This window comes from Capricornis sumatraensis, chromosome X, assembly GCF_032405125.1.
Source record: "Capricornis sumatraensis isolate serow.1 chromosome X, serow.2, whole genome shotgun sequence".
Lineage (NCBI taxonomy): Eukaryota > Metazoa > Chordata > Mammalia > Artiodactyla > Bovidae > Capricornis > Capricornis sumatraensis.
In genome coordinates this window covers 61,060,331-61,082,891 of record NC_091092.1, presented here as the reverse complement: position 1 = coordinate 61,082,891, position 22,561 = coordinate 61,060,331, and the positions used below count along the sequence as shown (strand labels likewise).

At 47.5% G+C, this 22,561-nt stretch overlaps 1 pseudogene; it reads right to left on the bottom strand.

Moving 5' to 3' along the window:
* Positions 1 to 14,667: 14,667 nt before the first annotated feature.
* LOC138071699 (histone-lysine N-methyltransferase PRDM9-like) lies at positions 14,668 to 20,508 on the bottom strand (annotated as a pseudogene).
* Between the last annotated feature and the right edge of the window lie 2,053 nt (positions 20,509 to 22,561).

Genomic DNA, 22,561 nt, shown 5'->3' with positions numbered 1-22,561 from the left:
CTCTGCATCTCCTGAGATGATCATATGCTTTTTATCTTTCAATATGTTAATATGATGTATCACATTGATTGATTTGTGTATATGGAAGAATCATTGCATCCCTGGGATAAAGCCCATTTGATCAAGATGTATGATCTTTTTAATGTGTTGGATTCTGTTTGCTAAAATTTTGTTGAGGATTTTTGCATCTATGTTCATCAATGATACTGGTCTGTAACTTTCTTTTTGTGTGAGTGGTATCTTTGCCTGCTCTGTTTCTTTTTTGTTTCTTTCTGCTCATAAACCTTGATGATTTCTTTACTTCTACTTAGGATTTTTTTTTTTGTTGTTGTTGTTGTTCTAGTTGCTTTAGGCATAAGATTAGATTATTTGATAGTTTCTTGAAGTAGGTTTGTATTGCTATAAAGTTCTAGTTTTGGTATCATACAATGAGTTTGGGAGTTCTCCTTCCTCTGCAATTTTCTTGAAGAGTTTTGATAGGATAGATGTTAGCTCTTCTCTCAACACTTGGCAGAATTTGTCTGTGAAGCCATGTGGTCCTGGGCTTTTGTTTGTTGGAAGATTTTTGATTACAGTTTTCAATGTCCATGTTTGTGGTTGGTCTGTTCATTTTTTCTATTTCTTCTTGGTTAAGTTTTGGAAGGTTATAATTTTTAAGATTTGTCCCTTTTCCCCTCACGTTGTCCATTATATTGGCATATAGTTGCTCATAATAGTATCTTATGATCCTCTGTATTTATGTTTTTTGTTGTTGTTATTGTTGTTGTAACTTCTTTTTCATTTCTAATTTTATTGATTTGAATCTTCCCTTTTTTCTCTTGGTGAGTCTAGCTAATAGATTTTCAATTCTGTTTATCTTCTCAAAGCACCAGCTTTTAGTTTTATTGATCTTCGCTATTGTCTCCATTTCTTTTTCATTTATTTCTACCATGTTTCTGTTTTGTTTTTTTCTGCTCATAAATCTTGATGATTTCTTCACTTATACTTAGGATTTGTTGTTGTTGTTCTAGTTGCTTTGGGTGTAGGATCAGATTATTTGATAGTTTCTTGAGGTAGGTTTGTATTGCTGTAAAGTTCATTCTTAGCATAGTTTCTGCTGCACCCCACAGGTTTTGCCTTGTTGTGTTATCATTGTCATTTATTTCTAAGCATATTTTCATTTTCTTTTTTATTTCTTCAGTGATCTGTTGGTTATTCAGAAGCATGTTGTTTAGCCTTCATATGTTTGTGTTTTTTATAGTTTTTTTTTTTTTTCTGTAGTTGATGTGTAATCTTACGGAGTTGTGGTCACAGAAGATGCTTGAAATAATTTCACTTTTTAAAAATTTACCAAGGCTTGATTTGTGGTGCAGTATGTGATCTGTCCTGAAGAGTGTTCCATGTGCACTTGAGAAAAAAGTGAAATGTATTGTTTTTGGGTGAAATTCCCTGTAGGTATCAATTAGGTCTAACTGGTCCAATGTATCATTTAAAACCTGTGTTTCCTTATTAATTATCAGACTGGATGATCTGTCTGTTGGTGTGAGTAGAGTATTAAAGTCTCCCACTATTATTGTGTTACTGTCAATTTCTCCTTTAATAGTTGTTAGCATTAGCCTTATGTACTGAGATGCTATGTTGGGTGCATACATATTTATAATTGTTATATTTTCTTCTTGGACTGATCCTTCAATCATTATGTAGTGTCCTTCTTCATGTCTTGAAATGGTCTTTATTTTCAAGTTTACTTTATCTCATATGAGTATTGCAACTCCCCCTTTCTTTTGATTTCCTTTTGCATGGGATCTCTTTTTCCAGCCCCTCACTTTCAGTCTGTATGTATCTCTGGGTCTCAGGTGGGTTTATTGTAGACAGCATATATAAGGGTCTTATTTTGTATCCATCCAGCCAGTCTGTATGTTTTGGCTGGAGCGTTTAGCCCATTTACATTTAAGCAAATCACCAATATGTATGATCTTGTTACCATTTACTTTATTGTTTTGGGTTTGTTTTTGTAGGCCTCTTTTTTGTGTTTCCTATGAAGAAATGTTCCTTTAGCATTTGTGGAAGAGCTAGTATTGTGGTGTGGAATTCTAGCTTTTGCTTGTCTGTAAAGCATTTAATTTTTCCTTTGAGTCTGAATGAGATCCTTGTTGAATAGACTAATCTGGGTTGTAGGTGTTTCCTAATCATCACTTAAGTATGTTCTGCCATTCCCACCTGGCCTGCAGAGTTTCTATTGAAAGATCAGCTGTTAGCTTTATGGGGATCCCCTTGTGTGTTATCTGTTGCTTTTCCCTTGCTGCTTTTTGTGTTTAATTTTTGTTAGTTTGGTGTCTTGGCATGTTTCTCCTTCTAGAGAAGCCCCTAGAGAATGCCTCACACTGGTTAAATATTCAACAAATATGTGTTGAAAATGAAGAGTATAGTCATGAATAGCAGAGATTGATTATCATGATGGTTATTGTCTTTGCTGTCAGATTATAGCAGGAATATGTGTGGTAGGATGTAGGAATACAGTACAGTTTCCAACTGTGTGTTCATCTGAAAGTTTCTATTGGTGATGGCAGGTCCTCAATTACCTTATGAAGACAGTGACATGATTTTTCATTGCTTTGTATTCTCTCTCTCTCTCTCTCTTTCTTAACCTTCCTTCACTTTATCATCTACTAGTTGTTGTTGCTGCTGCTGCTATTTAATTGCTTCAGTCGTGTCCGACTCTGGGTGACCCCATAGACAGCAGCCCACCAGGCTACCCCATCCCTGGGATTCTCCAAGCAAGACTAATGGAGTGGTTTGCCATTTCCTTCTCCAATGCATGAAAGTGAAAAGTGAAAGGGTAGTCGCTCAGTTGCATCCAATTCTTAGCAACCCCATGGACTGTAGCCTACCAGCTCCTCTGTCCATGGGATTTTCCAGGCAAGAGTACTGGAGTGGGGTGCCATTGCCTTCTCCATTTGTTGTGAAGTAGTGGCTAAGTCATGTCAGCCTCTTTGCAAACCTATGTACTGTGGCCCACCAGGCTCCTCTATCCATGCGATTTCCAACACCCCCCCCCAATAAAAAGCCAGGTTTGGGGAAAGAACACATGGGCAGAGACCTCTGAAGACACAGGGATGGGAAGGCCCACGAGGAGGGGATGAGAGTCAGAAAGCTTTGCATTTACACAAGGTCTGGGCAGGAACCACTGCCCAACATCCCTTCTCCCTGCCATCACTCTGCCCTGCTCCACGTTTGCCAGGAGTGCTGGGGTCTAGAATGTGGTACTTGCTGGGCTCTAGACACAGCTGTCTGCTTGCGGGTGTGTGGGAGAGGTGGAGTGCTCTTAACCACTGGTTACAACTCTGGGAAGTGGGGCCGAAAGCCTAGGGTTAATCTGTCTCCAAGGAGCTGAGGGACCTATATCAGTCCCAGGGCCAGAGGCCAGGCCAGAACTGTTGAAGAAGGAGCCCAGAGGATTTCTTGGAAGACCTGTGGGATTGGTTATTAGGAAGCAGCACTGAAAAGACTACAAATGAAAACCTCATATAAACTAAAGTGTGAAACAAATGTAAGGTATTGTTGTCACTGGTGTTTCATAGAAAGCTGGATCAAATGTGTTCCATAATCAGCACATTTATCTCAGAACTTTCAGTTATATTTCCAACACACAGCATCACAACTTCATGGAAGGTATTTTCCATTTTCACAAAATGAGGGGTGACAGTTTGCTGGGAAGGAGGCTTGAGCTGGAATGCCCAGCACCAGCACAGGTGGCAGCTTAGTAGTATTTGTTCCCAAGTCCCTGGAGGCCTGGATCCCACTGGGGAGTCTGGTCCAAGCCAGAACAAAGCAGACAGCAAACGTTTAAAAAGAGTTCAGTGCTGGGCACCATGCCAGGCTCTCTCAAGCCCACCCCAGTCGAGTAGTGGGACCCAAGCCTGGTTGGGCTCCAGGGATGGGGTAGCAGCCTTAGTCAGGGAGGTTGTGGGGAATAAAGTAGGCACTGGTTTTCTTTCTTTCTCTTTAATATCATGCCTGTGCTATATTGTAGTGTAGTCTATTTGCAATGCTGTGACTGTTGTCAGAATACAGCTGCCTGATTCAGGTATGATGATCTATGGGCGATATATACTTTTTGTTAGATTTTTTGCCCTAGAAGTCAAACAGATAGCTGAGTATGAGGTCCTTGTGGATTGTGCATGTGAGGTTCAGGTTTTGTGTGTACAGTGAAAAATTATTTCTGTGGATGCTCTCCTGCTGCTGCTGCTGCTAAGTCGCTTCAGTCCTGTCCGACTCTGTGCGACCCCAGAGATGGCAGCCCACCAGGCTGCCCCGTCCCTGGGATTCTCCAGGCAAGAATACTGGAGTGGGTTGGCATTTCCTTCTCCAATGCACGAAAGTGAAAAGTGAAAGTGAAGTCACTCAGTCGTGTCCGACTCCTAGCGACCCCATGGACTGCAGCCCACCAGGCTCCTCCGTCCATGGGATTTGCCAGGCAAGAGTACTGGAGTGGGTTGCCATTGCCTTCTCCAGGATGCTCTCCTAGAGTTATACATTTCTGGGTTAGAGATACAGATTTCTGTTTATGTAGAAGGAAGGAAGAAAGGGTCCCTGGAAGTTCACCGCGGGCATCCTGGAGGTACAGCAGAAGGCAGGCCTCAGGAACCTCATCCTGGAGCTCAAGGTGTAGGCACTGGCCACTGCCCTTTAGAAGGAGGAGGTGCAGTTCAGCAAGGTGCTGGTGGCCTCCAGTCTGGGCCCCCTGGCCCTGACCCTCATGTCCTGACAGCTGGAGGTAGGCCTTGAGGGCTGTGGTTGGGGCTCTGTCCCTTCAGTGCAGACCCTCAGTCAGCCTTGGGGAGGGGTGGTCATGGTTTCCTGGCCAGAACACCCAGGCCCATGTGCACCATGGTCTCCTGGCTCCAGTGTGTTCAAGGTCTCCCCAGCCCCTCCCTGGCCTTCCAGCCATCCTAGCCCGAGTCCACTGTCTGCTGCAGCTTGGCCTCTTAGCTGAGGCCACGGCTGCCACCTGCCTGAACACTAAGATGAGCTGGAAGAGGCCACTTGTAGGAGAGACAGGCCCGTGGTGGCCTGTGTTGTAGGTACTAGGAAGGCTTCCCTGAGTAGCACTTCTTGGCTCCGGCTGAGCGCCTGTTCCCTAGAGCATCTGTGGCGGTCTGTGGCATTCCCTTGGGCTGGGCTGTCCTGGTCACTGGGTGCTGCTGGGAAGGGACAGACAAGGCCTCGGTGCCCAGGAGCCGGAAGGACAGACTGCACCTGGTAGAGACCCTGCCCAGAGCTGGGCCTCATTCCTCTGCCGTCTGACCTGGGAGATGCCACAGAAATAGTGGGTGATGTGGACAGAGGTCCCTGGTATGGCCAGGCCTGGCTCTGGGGCCCTGACCAGTGGGGTGACCTGAGGCAGCCAGCCCTGAGGCTAGGTCACCTCGGGGTCTGGGGGTGGACACACACTGGGGTCCCACACTGAGGCCTTCTCATGTCAGTCCCTCCTGTGTGGATGTCTCCACGGTGGAGCCAGGCCACACTTCCCTGACACCTTCCTCTCCTTGGACATTCTGAAATCAAGAACAACACCATCAAGGACGTGCAGTACAAGCTGGCCTGGGTTTGCAAAGTGCTGAGACCCCTGACCCTGACCTCACCCAGGAGCCCCCTGATCTTGACGTCTGGGTGCTGACACAGTTTGAGGCTGTCTGTGCCCACCTGGGGTCACTGGGCCTGCGTGTGGCCTGGACTCCCTGCTTCAGCCTTCCAGGGCACGTCCTGCCTGGTGTCCTGGGCGACCCTTGTTCTGGCAGCATGCTACTAGCCTGGCCTTTGGGATGGTTGTCGGGGGTGTGGGGTCCTCTCTGTTCCCTCAGGTTAATGTCCATGTCCTCCAAGCAGAGGCAGTTGGCTCTGGCCTTTCTCAACCACTCACAGAGACTTCCTGTGCAGTGCTCTGACCCTGGTACCATCTGTGTCCTGCACCAAGCATCCCCAGCTCCCTGGCCGAGCCCACAGCTCTGTCAGAGCTTCGTCTGTGGGGACACAGATGCAGTGCTGCCTGCAGAGAGCAGATACCCCACAAGTGTGACTCAGACACGAGCCCTGGGTCTTGGAGCCCCAGGTTAAGGCCATGCTGCCATGGGCTCTCGCTCTCTGGTGACCAAATCCCCCAGCCTTCCCTGCCTATCGGGCACTCCCTGGTGCTCTGAGAACCCCCATATGTCCTCGCACAAAGTTAGGGCCATGCATTGCGTCTGTGTGTCTCTCAAGAGAACTTCCATAACCCACATCTGATCGTCAGGAGGGCTGAACCCCAGAGAAGGAGGAGGGCCGGGGCCCAGCCCCTGAATTCTCCTGGAGCCCGCCCCTCACTCACTCTTCCCTCTCTTTGGGAAACTCCCAGCACTTTGTCTTGACTGTGCTGGGGACAAGGGGTCCCTCTGAGCTTTTTTCCTGAGTCAGGCCAGGCTCTCAGCATGGAAAATGCTCTGCTTTTGAAAGCCTTACCACCACCTTGTGAAACGTGCCCTTTGAAAAAGAGTGGGGGGACAGAGATCCTGCCTGAACAGGTCCTGCCAGCACTGTTTCCCAGGTCTCACCTTTTCTCAGAGAGGGGAATGGAATAGATGGCGACAAACATGGCAGAGAGGGTGGTCCCCAGGAAGGCAGGGACGGTGAGCCTGAGTGACAAATGCCCAGGGACCAGGAACTCTGAGTGCACCCCTCTTCAGTCTCTGCAGCCATGAATCAGGGATGCTACCTGAGGTCCCACACATGAAGTGGTTCGGTAGCCCCCTGTGAAGTCCTTAGACTTGGGCCAAGGTTATTCTGGACAGTAGGGAAGCCCCTGGCTACTATCCAGCTGAGCTGGGGGGTGTCTGTCACCTGCTCACCTGGAATTGCACTCCTTGGGGTGGACACTCATTGACTTTGATCCACTTGGCTTCAAAAGGTGGCTCCTTCCACAGGGTCTTGCTTTGATGGATTTGGTCTTGTGGACACCAATCACTGGGGTGTGTCCTGCTTACTTTAATTATCCCCTGGTGTGTCATGTGCTCTGAAAAGATCTACATGCCTGTTCACACCACTGAATGCTGGATAAACACTCTCCTTAAGGCTGGGACATTAAGAAGATGGGTGGATGCAGGCTTGTGGTCACTCTGACCTTTCACAGACCTCTCAGAGGCCATCAACTGGATGAGTGCAGAGTTATGGTCGCTTTGGTCTGTCATAGACCTCTCAGAGGCTATCTGCTGGGTGAATGCAGGCTTGTGGCCACTCTGGCCTGTTACACACCTCTCAGAGGACATCCACTGGGTGAGTGCAGGCTCGTGGTCACTCTGGTCTGTCACCGACCTCTCAGTGGGTGTCTGTTGGGTGAGTGCAGGCTCGTGTTTGCTCATCTGCTGGCTGAATGCATGCTTGTGGTCACTCTTGTCTGTCACAGACCACTCAGAGGTCGTCTGCTGTGGGAATGCAGGCTCGTGGTCACTCTGGTCTGTCACAGATCTCTCAGAGGCTGTCTGCTGGGTGAGTGCAGGATCCTGTTTGCTCTGGCCTGTCACAGATCTCTCAGAAGCTATCCACTGGGTGAATGCAGGCTTGTGGTCACTCTGGTCTGTCAGAGACCTCTCAGAGGCCATCTGCTGGGTCAGTGCAGGCTCATGGTCACTCTGGTGTGTCATAGACCTCTCAGAGGCTGTCTGCTGTGTGAGTGCAGGCTTGTGGTCACTCTGGTCTGTTACAGACCTCTCAGAGGCCATCTGCTGGGTGAATGTGGGCTCGTGGTCACTCTGCTGCACAGTCTCCCCAGGGCTGTTGAGAGGCACTGTGTGATTGCCCCAGCTTGGAGCCACTTATTGCACCCTTGCTGCCCACAAGCTATGTCTGGAGAAGGCTAATCCCAACCAGAAGCTACTTTCAGACTTCAGATCACATCCCAGAACTAGTCTTCCAGCCTAAGCAGGTCACTCAGGGTTTCCTGTGTTAGTGCTCACAGCTCCCAGCCCTAGACAGTGTGCCTGATCTGGGGACACATGGTCTCTGCTGCTAAAAGTGACATTAGACTATGCTCCCAGGGATGGACTACAAGGGATCATGGGAATACTTCTGCCTTACTTGCTTGGAGACACTCTGACTCCAGCCCCTGCCTTCTCCCCACTCTGGTATGGAATGTAGGAGAGCAAGAGGGGGACCATGGGTGCCCAGTGAGACCCTCTCAGCAAATCTGGGCCTTGGTTGGGCTTGGAGGATGTGGCTGAGAGTGTTCTGGACAGGATGACACATTTAGACGGCCTCCTGCAGTGTAGGTTTCAGGGCTACATAGCAACTAAGTGTAGAGCATGGTGGCTGAGCTGATGGCTGTGGATCCTGCATGCTGAGCACTGAACTTGAACGTTGGGATAGTGTCTGGAGTCACAGGACGTGCTTGCTGTCTCTGCTGAGATGATCTCAATGGGGACCCAGGTTCCCCCTCCTACTCTCTAGAAGCCATTAGACTGAAGCCACTCCCCACAGTAAGCCCTGAGGAAACTCGGGAAGGAAAAGAATGCCTGCTTTCTAGCAGCCATCAAAGGGCAGTCACTCCCCACTGTGAGCCCTAAGGAAACTCCGGAAGTAGAAGAATACCTGCTCTCTAGCAGCCATCAGATTGTAGCCACTCCCCATGGTGATCCCTGAGAAAACTCAGGAAGGAGAAGACAGGATACTGGTCCCAGGTGGTAAGGTGTGTATCAAAGGGAATGATTTTGTTGAGATGGCTGGTGCATCTTCCCATACATAGAAGTGATAAATTCCTTAACTTTTGATGCTGCCTCCTGGTTTTGAAATCCTAACAGATTCTTACTGAATAAAACATAAACTGTCAACACCTAGGTTATAAATATTTTTATGTTTACATACATGAAGTAGAGACTTTCCTGAGAACAACAAAAGAAGACAAACTTCAACATTCAGAACACTGGCACCAGTGGTGGACACTCCCCAAAAGATGCAACTCATGGAGCAATTAGAATAATCATCACTCCTTTTCCCATAAGATTGTGGAATGTACACTGACACTGGGGAATTGTTACAGGGAAGAACAAAATCTGACTCCACATTGAATGTTTTACTTTACCATTTGTTTCCTGTTGTTTTGTTTACTACAGGGATACTGTCCATACATAATGGCCTGCCTCAGGAAACCCTGCCCCTCTGCCTTTGTTCACGACCTGTCCACCTGTGGATGGCTATAGGAAGGGAGCAAGTAACACATCTCCTCCCAGGACTGGCTATTCCAGGAGATATTTGCCAGATTAACGGCCTTTTACTTTATTTCCTCACCTCCCCAGGTCTGTTTTCTATAAAAGACACTGGCATCCAGACCCTGACAAAACAGTTTCTTTGAGATATTAGTGTGCTATCTTCTCAGTCTACTGGCTTTCCAAATAAAGTCGCATTCCCTGCCTGAGCACCTCACCTCTGATTTATTGGCCTGTTGTGAGGCAAGCAGAGGGAGCTTGGACTTGGTAACAATCCCACATGCCTTGCAGTCAAAAAATCAAAGCATAAAATGGAAGCAATATTGTAACACATTCAATATAGACTCTGAAAATGGACTATATCAAAAAGATCTGAAAGCAAAAGGAACTCAGTGGTTGTCTGAAATGTTTAAAAAGGAGTTAATGCCCCTTTTGCCCATACCCACTGAAGCCACACTGGACAGTTAGGCCCTGTCCATTCAGGACACCCTCTCTGGATGCCAGGTGGATGCGCTCTGCCCCCAGTGCCTACCTGAGTCTCAGGCGGTAGAAGAGACACAACCTAGGGGGTCTCTTCTCTGGTCCAGGGGAGCATCACACCAGCCACCCTGTCTCCGTTCCCATAATAAATAAGGCGGGTTGTCAGCACCTGGATGAGTGATGTTGTGGGCACCTGAACTGCCTTGTCCTTGTGAGATTTGATGTGAGGACAGTACAGAAAGAGGACCAACCAAGAAGGATCCAGTCAGGAGTAAACCTCTCTTCACAGGGACCCTGTGAGACCCAAGCACTCACTCTGCGCACCCTGCTCTGACTTTTGGGAATTGGCCTTTGTCATTTTCTGGGCAGGATGTGGAAAAAGACAACCCAGTGTTTCTTCTACCTCCTCAGATCCAAGTGGGCACTGGGGCAGCACCACCACCACCTGGAGTCCCGAGAGGGTGTCCTGAATGGACAGGGCCTAACCATTCAGTGAGGCTGGCCCTTGTCCATAGTGTACTGACCTGCTGCAGGGTCTGGGGTCCCTGGCATCCAGCTTGCCCATCTCCAAACCCAGGTTGAGGTGTCTTGGGAGCCCCTTGCTGGCAGGCACCCAGGAGTAGAAAGCTCCGTGCCCAGCAAGAGGGAGGAGAAGCTGGTTGGGCAGGAGCAGAAAGCTCTGTGCCCAGCAAGAGGGAGGAGAAGCTGGTTGGGCAGGGGTCCAGCATGGAGTGTTCAAGGCCCCTCTGCTTCCCAAAGAACACCCAGACCCAGCTGCCATGGCCTTTCCCCTCTTTAGTATGTGAGTTTGTGGCTGATGTTGCCAAACACCTTCCTCTGGAAGAGAAGGCTCCATGACCATGTAAATGGCGGAGGTGAGGAGGTGCTGTAGCCATAAAGGAAGCTGGAGAACTAACTTTCTTGAGCCCTGAATATACTGCCTGTTAGATCTGTACCAACTGAGGCCAAGATCCAGACAGATTCTCTGTGAGAACACTCTTCATGTCCAACAAGAGAACCAACTGAGGCCAAGACCCAGGCAGATTCTCTGGGGAAACATTCTTCATGTCCAACAAGAGGACCAACTGTGGCCAAGATCTGGGCAGATTCTCTGTGGAAACAATTTTCGTATCCAACGAGAGAGGATTTGGTAACCCACAGCAGAACCCTGAGACATGGAATGTGTTTAAGTTTGGAAACTGCAGGGAAGGTGTTTGAGAGGCTTCTTCCTAGGTGTCTCCCCTGAGGCCCCCTGAAGTTATTAGACCCAGAAGGGAGCACTTGCACTTCTCTCCTCCCTGCAGGCCAGACGGTGCTCCAACCTCATAGCCCAGCTCCTCTGCCTCCCTGAGTTCAACAGAAACCACCCCCTCACCCACCCCCGTCACAAGGTCAAAGTGCACTCTTCTTGGTGAGCAGAACAGAGGTGGGTGGGAAGGTGGGTGAAGGCTGAAAGCTTTTGTTGAAGAAAAACACGCACATGTGTTCCTGTGTGTGGTGGCCAGATGCTGCAGTAATTGGTGTTCCCTACACATTTATGGGTGGGTTTTAGTTTCTGTATTTTGTAAATTTCCTTTTTTAAAAACAACTGCATATTATGAGAACATTTTTGCTATCAACCACGAGAACGTGGAAAATAAGATCTTTAAGTTTTTTCATTTCTTTTCGCTAAAATGTTACAGGAGTTTTCTCTTGCTGTGAGATGAACAGCCTCCTATTTTTAAATATTTATTTAATCAGCTGTGCTGGGTATTAGTTGTGGCACGGAGGGTCTTCAGTTGTGGCATGTGAGATCTAGTGCCCTGACCAGGGACTGAACCCGGCCTCTTTGTGTTGGGAGCTCTGAGTCTTAACTTCTAGACCATCAGGGAATGCTGCAGCGTCCTACTAAAAAAAAGTTTTAATTTTTTATTTTTGGCTGTGCTGGGTCTTTGTTGCTGTGTGGGCTTTTCTCTGGTTGTAGGGAGTGGGGGCTACTCTCTAGGTTCTGTGCTGAACTTCTCACTGTGGCAGCTTCTTTTGTTGGGAAGCATGGGCTCTAGGCACTTGGTCTTCAGTAGTTGTGCATGGACTTATTTGCTTCACAGCATGTGGGATCTTCCCAGAGCAGCGATTGAACCCATGTCTCCTTAATTGGCAGGCAGATTCTTAATCACTGAACCACCAAGGAAGTCATTCCCTCCTCCCTGCCTGCCGACCTCTGACTTTAAAAAAAAAAAAGACTAAAAATAACCTGTCTAGTAAATTTTCAGGAGTGGGAGCTCTGAGGTCAGTGTCTGTGGTGTCATTCTCCCTAAGGATTCAGATACTGGTTGGGCTCATGGGTCTGGCAACCAGGGCACATCTGGTGGCTGAAGAGAGGCTTGGCCTCTGGTGCTCTGCCCTCACCTACTCACCCAGGGTCCCCGAGCCCTGGTAGACTAGCAGAGCAGTGCGCAGGTGGGGCTGGTACAGTGGTGGGGCCGCTGCAGTCAGAGTGGAGTGTGTGGTGGAGGCAGCTGGCTGTCCTGTCACCATAACTGCTGCTGTCATGTGTGCCCATGCAAGGCAGTCACGGTGTCAGTTGGAGCCCTGGCCGCTGTCACTGGGAAGCTGTGTAAAGCACCAGCCCTGTTACTCAAGATCAGCTGAGACCCTAAGCTCTGGGGTCACACACCATTGCTGCTGCAGTGCAGGTTGTCCCACTACTGTGAGGGAGGGCTGTGGGTGATGAGGGATTTGGGGGTGTTGTGGACTGGCCCAGGAGTCAGCTTTTTGGGGGGAGGGGAGGTGAGAGGAGGGAGAAGCTTTGATCTGCTCAGGCTTTCAGGGGATTACAGGCCCAGCTCTGGTGGGAGGTGCAGGTGAGAAGCCCCTTCAAGTTTCGGGTCCCCACTGTATTTCAGTTGAAGCCCCTCTGCCTCCACCACCTCTAAATCTCTCTCCCTCCTGTGGCCCCTGCATAAAGCCACGGAAAATGGGGAGTTTACGTGGCTTCCCTTCCTGTAGGGAAACCAAGCCACAGACAAACGTGTTCCTTTAAGAAAACATGAAAGAAACGAGAAAATAATGGTGGGTGGTTATTACTGACACGGTTCATATAGAGACACTTCACAAGCCTGGCACAGGGAGGGAACTGACGGCCATTGCCCCCAGTCCTGGAGTTAGCACCTTCCCCACCCCACCCCATGGTGGCTCACTCTCCCCTTGGTGTCTTCTGGTGACCGGGTGGACTTTAGCCTCCTGAACCCATTCTGGAAGGATCAGGACAGGGCAGAGGTCATTCACAGAGGGGAGGGTGTGATCAACTCTTAAGAACACCATTCCCTCCACTCTTTGTCGGAGCTCAGTTCCAGGTCTAATCAAGCGTTGCTTCCTGGTGCAGTCACCACCTTCACTCACCAGGAGGCCTTTGTGTCCACAACATGCAGGAGACACGTGAAGGGCCTTTGTGTCCCACGTGCAGCCTGGTCACTCCTGGGATATGCTTTGCTCACAGCACACCCCGTGGTCCATCAGACTTCACTCATAAAAAGGAAGTGTAAGGATGAACTATTTCATAGTTAAGAATTTCAAGATCATGACAGTGTTGAACAAAGCACGTGGGCACAGGTACAAGGCCTGAGCATTAGAGAAGCCACTGTGTGGGCTTTGAGGACCCTCTGTGTGTGTGGGGGGGGGTGATATGGGGGCTAGACAGGAGTTTCCTGCACACGCAGCTCAAGGGACTGTTGTTGGCAGGGTGGATGACTGTCGTCACTGCCTATCTCTTAGCATCCCTTAGTGGCCCTCCCTTAGCATCCCTGACCTCACACGTCCTCATCAGGGCAGCCAAGTGCCTAAACAGCCCCTTCCTCGTCTAGCTCTGAGACCTGGAAGGTGTGAGGGCTGAAGTTGACACAGAAAACAAAATTCTGTAAAGCAATTATCATTCAATTAAAAGATTTTTAAAAATGTTAAAGAAGAAAACACAAAGAATAGCAATGGCAGGGCTTGTAGTCTCAGCCAGCCTCTGCCAGATTCTGCCTGTGCTTATGCAACAGACCAAAACACTGGTGCCCCCACCCTGTATCACAGATGAGACTAGAGACACAGAGAGGTTGAGCATCTTACCCCAGGTCACACAGCTGCTGAGGGCAGGGCTGAGAACTGGATCCCTGTGGTCGAATCTGGAGTCCAGATGTGTGATGACCCAGAGGGAACAGCAAAGACAGAGTGAGGGAGACCAGATGGCCCAGGCTGAGTGGGGCACACACACATGCACACACACATGCTGTGGCCTTCACTTTGACGCTACAGAAGTCAGAGGAAGACAGAGGAGAGGAGAGGCCAGGAGAGGCCAAAGGAGGGTTGAGGTCTATAAGGAGGAGAGGCCACACTTCCCAGGAGGCCAGGGTTTTCTCTTCCCTGATGAGTCTGTCTCAAACCCTAGATTCTTCTCCCTGGACTGAGGAACTGACTGTCGAGTGACCTGACTGAGATGGCTCCAGAATTATGCCTTCCCAGGGGTTTAGTTACCACTGGACCCCACTGCTGTCAGTAATAAAGGGGAAATGAGTATGTAGTATGGGCTTCAGATTTGTTTGGAGACAAAATTTGTTAGAAGAGGAGTACAAAAAACCATGAAGGCAATGGGCATGAACATCTCCAGAACACTTAAGAAACCCTCTGCTGTTTATCTACCTCCTCTCCTGTCATGAAAATGGAAGGTCTATTTAATCAGTTAATTCTGTGCTTATCATCACACTCTTTCTTTAAAATATTTATGTATTCTTCTGTGTTGTGTCTTAGTTGCAGCATGGGGGAGCTAGTTCCCCAATCAGGTGTTGAACATGGGTCTCTGCATTGGAGTCTTAGCCACTGGACCACCTGGGAAGTCTCTCCTCATACTTTTGGGGACTGTAATGGATCATAGACCTCCTCTGAGGCCCCCATAGAGCTGAGGCATGGGGTGGCTGCAGTAATCCTCCTGTGCTTAAGATGTGTTGGTCATGACTCATTCACACTCCCTGAAAACATAGGGCTACTCCCCTCTGGTGTGTGTCCTCTGGTGTGTGATGAGCTGGGACTTCTGACTGAAGCTTTGCCCACACTCCCTGCAAACATAGGGCTTCTCCCCTGTGTGTGTCCTCTGGAGTCTGATGAGACTTGACTTCACACTGAAGCTTTGCCCACACTCCCTGCAAACATAGGACTGCTCCCCTGTGTGTGTCCCCTCGTGTGTGATGAGACTTGACCTATCCTTGGAGACTTGCCCACACTCTTTGTACTTTACTTTTATAATTCCTGAGACCCCTGTCCCCATAAATAATTTACCTATGTCCTCTGGATTTAGTTTCTGGCTTGTACTGGGCTCTTCTGTCATTCTCTAATGCATCTCAGAACCCCTCATTTGTCCTTTGGGTGAGTAGGAAGAGGCCATTGAAATCCTCACAGACATGCTTTTCAGCAACCGTGGGGGTCTTTCCTTAGCCTTGCAACCCTCCGGTTTGTCACTCGGGCTGTGTGGATCAGAATATCACTGCTGCTCATTTTGATTGCCTGGGCAGGGATCCTCTGGTTGGAGGTGGTCTCTTGCAGATGGTCTCAGGAGGATCTGAGAGGGGTGATTGGGTTGGACATGTTGGCTGAGGAATTTCTGACTGGAGAAGGCAGGGGAGCAGAAGGCACATGGGTGGATCTTGGGCTTCAGTTCTGCTGAGAGAGGAAGCTTTTGGTCAGGTAGTTGGTTTGCCATGGTAAGGCCTGCCCCACTAATCATCTTAGTGTTGACAGTGCACAATTTTTCTCCCATCAAGTGTCTCTTACAGTCCACTTTTCCATTCCATTCTTTTTCTCTACATCTACAGAAATCCAGGAAGCTTGTGCCAAGGACCTTTTCTACATATCACCCAGATAGGGACCATCCAGCAACATCAGAGGCAGCGTCTCTCCTGATAGAGTTGGATCTGCAGGGACCTTTCCCTGCATGTAAGTATCTGAAAAGTCATGTCACAGTGGTCACAGGTATTTTATCCTAAGAGATAAGACTCTTGATGACTTAGGTGGAATCTTCCTGAGCAGCTCCCTGTGAGAAAGGGTCTATTAAGTTAGGTGTGCCTGGCCTGGAGCTCTCTGCATATGGGAGGCAGCATAGGGGCTGGTTAGAGCAGGTATGAGTAAAGCTGTCTTTGAGGCTCCTTGTTCAAAGAGCAGCCTTTCAAAGAAACCACTCTGCAAGAAGTGGGTTTCAGACTAGAGGAGACCAAGAGGCCCAGGTCCCACTGACTACAGGTCTCTGGCTCCTGCTGCCCCAATTGGTTCACAAATTGCTTCTCTCTCAGTTTTCCATAAATCATAAAGACATGTCCTTTCTCAAGCCTCACCAATATTCATACCTCATTTATTTCACTCAGTCTTAGTCCATTTAACTTGCACTAGGAAGTCCTGTTTAGAAATACATCTCCAGCCAGACTCTTCACACCCTCACTCTCGTGCATCTTCAGCCAGCCCACTCTCCCCTCATGTCTGGCAATGAACTGACCTCTGAGGGGACTCCCTACTGCTCTCTCTTGCCAAAAAATGAGCCGAAACACCATCTTAGCACAGAGAACATGCCCCTTGTAGCTGAAAGCCGCATGGTTGTTCTGTGTCACCCAGGAAGACCCCTGGGGCCTGCACGTGGACACGGGCCCTGAGGCTTCTGTGTTCTATCCAGCCTCCTTCCTCTCCCTTTGTGCTTCCTCCTGCGACCACTGGCATGGCCTCTCTTCCTTGCCCTTGGGATGCAGCACTAGGTGCTCTCATGCCTGGAATCCTTTCCCACAGGTGTTATTTCTGCAGAGACCCTACCCCACCATCCTCTGCCATACTCAACCCTCTGCTCATGCTGATCCGAGGCTCTTTTCCTGCACTGGTTTCCCTCAGAGCATTAACCCCTGTCTGGTATGAAGCCCATGCTGCCCCATGGCAGTGGGTCTGTCTGTTTCAGTGCATGGAGCCCTGTCTGGCACACAGTATGAACTCACATGACAATGAACTGAAACAGTAACTGAATGCAAATCACTAGACACATGTCACTTAGAAATGTGGAGGAAATGAGGAAGAAACGGGTAAAGGTGAGAGAGCTGGCTGGTGCTAGAAAACTTACTTTTTGGTACTAAGCCTTTCAGCAGAAGGTGATGTTACAGATTTTTTGCATGAAATATTGAAAATTAGAACTAGCATTTTTAATATAAAATTTTTTCTTAACAGTCATATGAAATGAATCGCATTCTGAGGTATTTTAATTGTGACTTGACTGACTTTAGACTGGATTGGACTCTGCTTCAGAATCGGACCAGGGAAGCTCCCCAGGATGGGGTGGGGCACTGGAGGAGGGGTGGCGCTCACATCTCCCGGCCGTAAACTCGCTCTTCCCTCTGTTGTCCCACTTGATGCCGAGTTCCACGGCATACTCGTCCCCATACCAGACCAGCAGCTGGTCTGACCACCTGGCAGCAGCCTGGCTTGACCACCTGGCATATTCAGTAGAAGATCTGCCTGTGATACTGCAAGGCCACCAGGTTCTGCTCCTTATTGTCCTGGGCACACTTCACACACCTGGGGTCAAGGCCGGGAAGGGGAATGAAACCACAGGTGATGAGTCCGCTCCACTGTCGGACCATGCCCAGCTCCTTGCATTCAGGGTCTGAGGATGCCATGGGTCCCACCACCCTACATGGGGGCCTTCTGTTTACACCTTTGACCATGTCATGTGAATTCCTATTTCCAGATCCTGTTTACAGTCCTCTTCCTGGCTGGAATGCTTTTCTCTCCTTACTTAATTAGCCATTTTATAGAGCCCAGTTCCAGACTTGTCTCCACCGGGACTGTGCATAAGACTGGTGAACTCTAGCTCCTCTTAACTCTGATTTAAGTTCTCTTTCATTCCACAGGACTTGGTGATCCTAGGCAAGCATGCAACCTTCAGCACTGACCCCAGCCTGCCTTCTCTCCTGAGGCTTTTCTCCAATCTCCCCACATGTATCCAGGGTCCTATCACTTGCCCAGTCCCTACTATGGAAACTTGGAGAGTGCTCTGACATAGCTTGAGACACACAACAGTAATAGTTTATTCACTTTCTGCCTGCCCTGATGAAAGGAGAGGCACTCAGAGAACAGCCGTGTTCACGGCCATCCTGCTTCTCATTCCTTCCCAGGCCTCAGGGCCCACTTCTCACTGGAACCGAGCCTGGGGAGGTTGTTGCCCACATGGACTCAAGGTCTCCTGTGTTAGGTTATTCTGGTGCTGTGCAGTTATTCAAAAATAGAAAAATTAAGCTTACTATTCCTAAAATCAATTGGTTAATGTCTGTCTTCAGTATATTCTCTAAAAGGACATGGGTTGTGTGATCTGCTTCAGTAATAGTGTTCACTGTCTAAACTGGGACATAAAGTGCTTGGTAAGTGTCAATTAAGTGAGTTAAAGTGTCCTTGGTGAATCTAGACTTCTCAAGTTGTTTTCAAGTACCTCAGTTTTGTTGAGCATATTGGCTTATATTTTGAGAGCACATGAAATATTTTTCTTTCTTTCTTTCTAATGTCTTTTGAAATGAAAGAGCATGATATGGAGGGAAAAGAGGAAAGAAGATGTGAAAGCTATTGAGGGAGATGGGTTGAGAAGGAAAGGTGTGTGGGCTTGTGGGAGGAGCAACGTCTACAAACTGCAGACTCACTGCACTCACCTCATCCAGTTGGCCAAAGACATGTCTTTTCCATCCACATACTCAAAGCTGTTTCTCCCTTTGATGATCTGAGTGTCAGAAGAGATACAAGCTTTCTTCTCTCTTTGATTTTTTTTTTTTTGGTAGGAAGTAGTAGAAGAGCTATGTTCCTCAGCTGTCATTGGTGCTCTTCAGTCTGCTTGGATTCAGCTGCCAGTTGGACCACATGGTAAGCTCCTTAATTATCATTCCAAGTCTGAGTCTGTTGGCACATTGGAGGCAAGGGCTCCACAAATGAGGAGTCACTTCTGTATGCCTATACCACTATCTCCCACCTCTCCTCTGATCTTTAGATAGAAGTCCTGTCTAACTGTACCACTGTCTCCCACCTTCCTCTGATCTTTAGATAGAAGATCTGTGTTCATGCCCAGTGCACACAGTACACAGGGCTGACTGTGTCATTGCCAACTGTGTCATTACCATCCGTTTCCTCAAATGTAAGAATGAAGTACCCCCACTACCACCACACACAAGGAATTAGAGGCCGGAGGACAGGGAAAGAGTGTTATTTCTCACCAGCCAGGAGTCTCCACTGTGGGCGGCCTCTTCATCGTCTGAGATCTGGCCCTTGTAGGGGGCCAAAGTGCAGGCCCAGCGGCAGATCGGACACCCCGTTCCACACTCCAAGCCTAGCCTCAGGGATGCCCGACAGTCTGATACTTAACCCAGGGGGCAGAGTGAGGGCTGAGCAGTTGGCATGCCCTTTTCCCACTGCAGAGTCCTTTACAAAGGTTGGGGGCACTTGGGCAGCACAGTTGTTCATGAAGAAATTCTGACACTCCTCCCAATCTGGAGGTGAGAGCAACAGGGATGAGGGGAGGTATAGTGATGTTGCTGGTCATAAAGACCTTCAGAAAGAACTGGGGCACTCACGGCGTTTGGCCTCAATCCTGTACCCCAAGTCATAGAGGAAGGGGATGATTAGGGGACCAAATGGTGAGGTGAAGTTATTGTACCAAGGCTTCATAACTTCTCAGTGATTGGGCCAGCGGGGTCACTCACAGAGGTAGTTGTCATTCTGGGGCTCGCTGACCACTTGGTACACATGGCCCTTTCTTTCTCATAGACTGTACCTCTTCACTTCAGTCTCCTTTCTTCTGAGTCCTAAGATGGAGTACAGAAGCTAAGCAAGGCTGGTGGGGTCTGGAGAGTTAGTCCCTGTTTTATAAGAAAGTGTGAGATCTCCTACTTGTCCATCTATACACTTTGTCAAAACTTTTTTTACATTTATTTCTCAAACTTTTCCTTTTGTATTTTCATGTTTTAATGTTACATTATTTATTTATTGGCCATGCTGCATGGCTTGTGGGATTTTACTTCCCTGACCAGGAATGGAACCCACACCACCTACAGCGGAAGCGTGGAGTCTTAACCACTTAAGCACCAGGAAGTCCCTTCTCTATACTTTGTTTCTTTTTGCTTTAACTACTGGTTCAGGAGACTGAGGCTCCACACTGACTACAGATACCCAGTTCAGTGTTAGCTTCCTGCACTTCCCATTAGTAGGTTTAACTTTCCAACCTTCTTACTTAGGAAATAGTTCATGGACACATGTACTCAGAAAATATATGTTAAGGGCACATGACACGTAAGACATTGAGCATAGGTCTGGGCACAAACACTGACAAAGTGTGGTTCCTATTATCACAGATGGATTTATTGAAATACTTGTATGTGTCAGCAGTTTTGCATTTAATGTAAAGCTTTCAAACACTGTATGAGCTGTGTATCCTTATCTTCCCTTTACATGTGAGCAAGGAGGACCTCAGAAAATATATAAGATTTTTCCAGGGCCCCACTGCTAACTTCATGTCTCAGATCAGTCCACCTTAAACCCATGCTTACCCAAAGTCCATGCCACACACCTAGGCCATACTTATTAGCTTTTTTACAGGGATCAGAGGAACTAATTATAGGAACTCCCCCAATTTTCTCTTACTGACTTTTTGTCTAGTGTGCTATCCAGAGGTCCTTGCTTCTCTGGAAGAGGGCACTGGTTTCTGAGCCTGCTTGGAACCACTTGTCTTCAGCAATTTTGTTGCTCCCGGCAATTTCTTCAAACTGGATACCTTACTTAATGGTCCCCTGGACATTCCTTTCCATGTGAGTAAAAGACAACATGTATTTCTTTAGTTCTTTAGGACTGTATGAAGTGTTTTCACGTGCATGACTTCAGTTTAAACTTTGACAATTCTTGGAAATACCTGGTGGAGGAGAATCTGAACACTGGAGTGTGAAAAAAGGACCTAAGTGGGTAGTGAATCAAAACTAGAATTCATATCTTAAGGTTCTTTCCCTTCAACTTTCTGCATAAAAGTGAAAGCAAGCCAGCGAGAATAGCTGGAGGTCAGGGAAAGAAGTAGGTAAGGGCTCATAGAGAAAGCCTTGAGGGGGGGAGGTTCTCTTAATTATTGGACCTTTGATGGATGAGGAAATTTGAAAATTTACAGAGGGGACAAAACACATCTGGAAAATAAGGTGACAAAGCAGTGAGATTGAGGAGAGGAAAGGCGATTGGCAGAAACACATTAAGACAGTCAAGAAAATGAGCTGAAAGTTGCAGGCTGACATGTCCTAGACACAATGTTTGGAATTAAAGCAGCTGGCCTCATCAATTCTGCTTGAAGAAGGCTGTACAACTAGCTGGTTCTCCTCAGTTTCCTGATCCATAAATTGGTATATATTTTAATTCTTAATGTTATAGTGGACATGAAATTTAATAACATTCAACAAATCGTTGTGAGCTATTTAATATAGTATGAAGGTGACATACATCTCTGACATCAATTTATCCCTTCAACTGCCTCTATATTTGAAGTCTAGCTCACAGATACTATCTTCAGCATTCTTTGACCTTCTTACTCCTAGATGAATGTTTAAATGTGGAGTCACTCATTCACAAAACAATCAGGGGGCCCTCAGGGGCTTTGAGCTGGGACTAGACTTCTGAGAATTAATGGGCTGGGCTAGGCTCTCAGAGCTCACAACACAGGGGCAGGCTAAACAAATGATTTCAAACAGGAGAGTTGCTTAATCAGAGTTCAGAAGAAGGACTTGTTACTGCTCCTACAAGAATGAGCATTTGAAATCTTGTCCAGCTGATGAGTTTCTATTCAAAAGCAGGTAACTTATGTGAAGTCCTTCAGTTATTTTCTTATTTGTTGGTTTTCAGTCATAAACCTGAGACTTGTCAGGGCTGTGAGTTGCTTCCTCTTATTGGAGGTAGGGATCATGTTGCCTTCTTCATCTTGGATCGTCCACTCTACAAACTGCCCAACATGTCCTTAAGCTTCTTCATCTTGGACCGTCCACACTACAAACTGCCCAACATGTCTTTAAGCTTCCCTTGGACAGATGTCTTAGCATATCCCTCACTAGCACAGCACAAAAAAACTGAGGTTGAAAACAGCTCTCAGATGAATGATATAAAGATGTATAAATAGCATGTTTGAATAAACTTAATAGAACTATGGAACTTTTAACAAGTTTGTAAGGGGTTTAGGGAAGATGCTTTGGATTAGATTGCACTGCTAGTGATACATAATCAAACATTTTTTTTTACTTCAGTTTCTTAATCTATAATGGTGATAGCTATATACCTACTTATAGGTAGTGTGAAGTGAAGTGAAGTGAAGTGAAGTGAAGTCACTCAGTCGTGTCCGACTCTTTGCGACCCCGTGGACTGTGGCCCACCAGGCTCCTCTGTCCATGGGATTCTCCAGGCAAGAATACTGGAGTGGGTTGCCATTTATTGTTTTAAGGTTTAAATAAGTTTATTCACACAAAATGCTTAAAGTCTGAAATGTTGTGAAAATAATGTAACAATAGAACAACCTACTATTGTTGCTGTTCTAACTATAAAGGTCATGATGATATCAGACATTGTGCTAAAGATTCAGGACAGGAAGGCAGCAGTCTCCAGGATCTCTGTGTTTTCTCCTATTCTCACCTGTGACTGGATCTATGAGGAAGATTTTTTTTGTCAACAGGATTTGGGAAATACTCACCTTCTGGTGTTTACTGTGCTCCTCTCTGAAGGTCATCCTAGAAAGTTTACCTAAAAAATGATGAGAGTCAGTGTTTTGGTTGGTAATGTTTCCAAACTCTGGGCATTCTAATTAAGGACACAGAATTCTGAGCCAGAGA